Source organism: Capsicum annuum, chromosome 4 (assembly GCF_002878395.1).
Source record: "Capsicum annuum cultivar UCD-10X-F1 chromosome 4, UCD10Xv1.1, whole genome shotgun sequence".
Classification (NCBI taxonomy): Eukaryota; Viridiplantae; Streptophyta; class Magnoliopsida; order Solanales; family Solanaceae; genus Capsicum; species Capsicum annuum.
In genome coordinates this window covers 14,472,271-14,476,797 of record NC_061114.1, presented here as the reverse complement: position 1 = coordinate 14,476,797, position 4,527 = coordinate 14,472,271, and positions in this window count along the sequence as shown.

Below are 4,527 nucleotides of genomic sequence, written 5' to 3'. Positions count from 1 at the left end.
ATATATATATATTAATATATATCACAACATACTCAAAATAAAAATAAAAAGTATGTCAAGAGCTAATTATATATATTCACAAAAATAAAATATATCTTCGTTTGATGAATCGAAATCTAATTATATATTTCGATAGATTCAAAATTAAAATTTTCAATAATTATATAAAATATTAAAATTTATTGCCCCTATTAATTGATGTTAGTTGTGATATGATTGGAGAATAAATAATTAATGTTAACGGTAAAATATAAAAAAAAACTTGTCTATTCTTGATTTATTAAAAATGACAAGTAAAAATAAAAATTGAGTTAGAAAAATAGGGACAAGTAACTCCGAACAGAGAGAGTACCTTCTTCTTTTCTCAATTTTGTTTATATCTGCTCCATATTAGTTGATCATATCATTAAAAATAAATGTTCAAAATTAGTTGATCAGTTATTAAAGCAAGATATAATTAATTATTTTTTTTATTTTGTCTCTATAATTAATATACTCTTTGTAAGTTCAAACAAGTTATCTTTATGTCTATTAAAATGAATAAAAGGTGTAGCAATAAGATTGATCATTTCCTTAGTAATTCCTTAAGCATCGTACAAAAAATGAAAAGTGCTCAACTAATATGAAACGTAGCAATTATCTCTCTTTTTTTTTCTTTTGATTTTATATCTGATTGATTGTGTATTTCTTTCAATTTTTATTGTTTGATTGGGATTTGAATTTTAATTATGTTGCATGGATTGATTTTTCAGTTGTGCTCCATCGATAGCCAGGTTCGATTCATCTACACCTATTTTTATATTTATTTTGGCGAATTTTAATATATATATATATATATAAATTTGTCTGCTAATATATTGCTTTGATTATTTTATTTATACTTGAGAGCTTGCTAATAATATCTTTGTGTTGTTCAGTGTTTATGGTATAAATATATTAACAGAGTAGACTAATTTTGTATGGTTAGTTTCGTGTTGTTGTTTTATGAAGTAATTTCATTGAATTATAGTATTTTTGTAAGGTAATATACTATTTATATTCATAGATTTTAATCTGGTGTTAAGCTAATCCTTATTGTGGTCATTTATTTTAGGTGTACATGTAGTTTATCAATTGTATTGGAATTTCATTAATCAATCATGTACTGCAAATATTGTTAGATTTCTCATTCGCCGCTCAAAATAGTGCAACTCGTACAGAAAAGGTAAAAACTTCATAATAAAAGGGACGACCCGGTTCATACCTACTCCGTAGGTGTCGGGAAGGGGGGGACCACTCCGGGCCTGACCTACGCGCCCTCACCCCAGCTTCGCTGGAGGGGCGTTTCGAACCCCCGACCCTGGCACACCACGGTAAGCAAGCTTACCGCTGAGCCAAGGCCATAATATTTTCGTAAATTTTACTTGTTGTATAGCCAATAGCAGGTAAATTAGCTTTTACTTATGTAATGTATTTTTCCTTTGTCAACTACGTCACATACATGCATTCGCGGTTGGGTTTGTATTTGGCGTGTGTCTATAGCACAACGGACTATATGTTTCTATGAGAGGAAATTAGAAGCTCGTAAATGGGTTAACAATGAGCAGCTGTTATCTGTTAACTTCTCTATTTTGCACTATTGAGATGCAATTTGTATAATGATTTTGCTATACATTGAATCCATGACAAAAGTTTAATAAGACACCAAAATGCAAAAAATAATTCTTAGCTACTTATCAAGTTGTTATAGTGTGCAAGTGGGATAAAGAAATTTTTAAAGTTTTTCTATTTTGAATATTATACCTCTGCCTGAAAATTTAAACACCGCAAATTTTACTACTGACTGCAAAAATCATGCAAGGAAATCAACATAATCTTTCCTTGAGATTCAAATGAGGTAACTCAGTAAAACACCATTATCTGTTCATATCTTCTTATTTGGCAAAGAAAATTTAATTGATCTCTGAAATTTTTTCTAAAGACTTCTTTTTTAGTTTTTCAATGGCGTAACAAGGAAAATAAGAAAACTGATCTCAACGATTCTCTTGGATTCAGGGATTTTCAGGTGATTTGTTGCGTTATTTCTTATCTTATTATATTATTTTTAGTTGATAGTTGCATGTGTGTCTAATTAGATTTGTATGTATCAGTTTGTTATTTTGTTTACTTCCTCCATCCTCCGGATAAATATTTTTCGATTGTATCAATTGTTGATTATGTTGCATAATATAATCTTTTTTTTCTTTAATTTAACTGAACAATATAAGCATGCTTTCTGCTTTTGAATTGATACATGATTTGTCGAAATATATTTCAATATATATATTGAGTCTTGACACCGAATATTAAGGAGTGACAAATCACTCATAAATTTCCACATTTCCACGAAAAAGAAAAAAAAAAAAAAGCTCAACAGTGAAACATGCAAGTCGTTGGGTGTCTGGCAACTTGCAAGTCGTTGGACCCACAATGATTTGTCTGTTTTTATTTTTTTCGAAATGAAGTGTCCCTTTTGAAATTTTTTATTAAAAAAGAGCTTTTTTAGCTCCGGACTCCTACATTAAAGTTATTGTTGAAACTCACCTTATAACATCATCGTGTTAATTTTCATAAGTTTGTTAGATTTCTAAATCATATAAGCAAGTACCCTCCTCCCAAAATAAAAAATAAAAAATGAAATTGGTAGAATTTATTGTTCAATTTGAAATAATGTTGCTAAGTTTATGATCTCTTATTGGTGATTATCCTAGGTTATAAAATTAATAGTGCTATGACTTATTATTTTGTCGTCATGCCATCAATAACTTTACAAAGTGATATATATGCTCTTTTTTTACACCTTATATAAAGGTTAGGAATTTCGTATATTTTGCACATCTAGAATTTAAATTTATAATATTAATATCGTCAAGATGTAGTATTTTATTTTATTTTTGGCGGGGGGGGGGGGGGGGGGGGATTTTTTAACTTTGAATTAGTGAGACCACCAACGTAAACATGAATAATTCGAATTTTAATGGTTTCCTTTCTTTCTCAGGTGGATATATACCCAGCTGAAGCATATATAGTGGCGGAGCCAAAATTTTTATTGAGGGGGTTTAAAAGTAAATATACAAACTAGTCGAAGGGGGTCCAACATCTACTATATATACATATTGTTGGGTTCGAAATCGAGAGGGCGTCATGCGGAAGCTTAAAGTTTGCAAACCATAGAGATGATAAATCAGATGACACAAAAAATATATTAAAAATATATTATTGAATATAATTTGGCCAACTGGCCTACACAAGAAACTAATATTAAAGAAATATAAAAAACTATTAGGAGAAAATCTCTCCATTAACGAGACTCTTTAAATACTACATTGTGGATGCTATATTGTGTTTTGGTATGAGAAGTGGGTCTTCTATTTATAGAGTTCCAAAACCTTTCCTACAAGAAAAGAGTTTGCCAAATATGAAAAAGGTTTATATTTTTATTTTAGGAAAAGTAAAAGTATTTATGGTTACTTTTATTTTCCTTACAAGAAAAAGTAAAATTTAATTTTGATAATAAAATCAGGGCAAAAACCTAACAAATCTCTCCTTTTTGTCTTGATTTTCTGCAAAATATTCTTGATCCTCCTTCTTTTTGTGCATGATCTTCGTTCTTCATATATTCTTTGTATATCACTGCTTCTTACCATGATTAAAATTTGATATGGGTTTAAAATTGGAGCCCTATGCTTTAAAAAATAAAAGCATGGGTTGATATTATTGGAACCCTATGTTATAAGTAAATAGGGTTGAAAGTGGAGCCTTGTGCTTTAAAAGTGATAGTGGAGCTCATGCGTTAAAAATAAATACACGAGTTGAAAGGAGCTTAAGCATAAAAATCAGCAAGGGTTGAAAGTTGGATCCCATAAACATGGGTTGAAAATTGATTTTGGTTTTAAAGATGAATTAGCAGCAAGATTGTTGAACATTTGTTTGAAATTTTTCTCCACATGTAGCTTTTAAACATATATCTTTATTATCATCAAATTGGTTGCAAATTGATTTTGAAACCGTTTTGAACCTGTTTAATCTCATCTTACCAAACCACTGGACCTTTGAACCGTAGGCACTGATACCACTTGTTGGGTTCGAAATCGAGAGAGCGTCATGCGGAAGCTTAAAGTTTGCAAATCATAGAGATGATAAATCAGATGACACAAAAAATATACTAAAAGTATATTATTGAATATAATTTGGCCAACTGGCCTACACAAGAAACTAATATTAAAGAAATATAAAAAATTATTAGGAGAAAATCTCTCCCTAAATGAGACTCTTTAAATACTACATTGTGAATGCTATATTGTGTTTTGGTATGAGAAGGGGTCTTCTATTTGTAGAGTTCCAAAACCTTTCCTTCAAGAAAAGGGTTTGCCAAATATGAAAAAGGTTTATATTTTTCTTTTAGGAAAAGTAAAAGTATTTATGGTTACTTTTATCTTTCTTACAAGAAAAAGTAAAACTTAATTTTAGTAAGAAAATCAGGGCAAAAACCTAACACATATAAATATT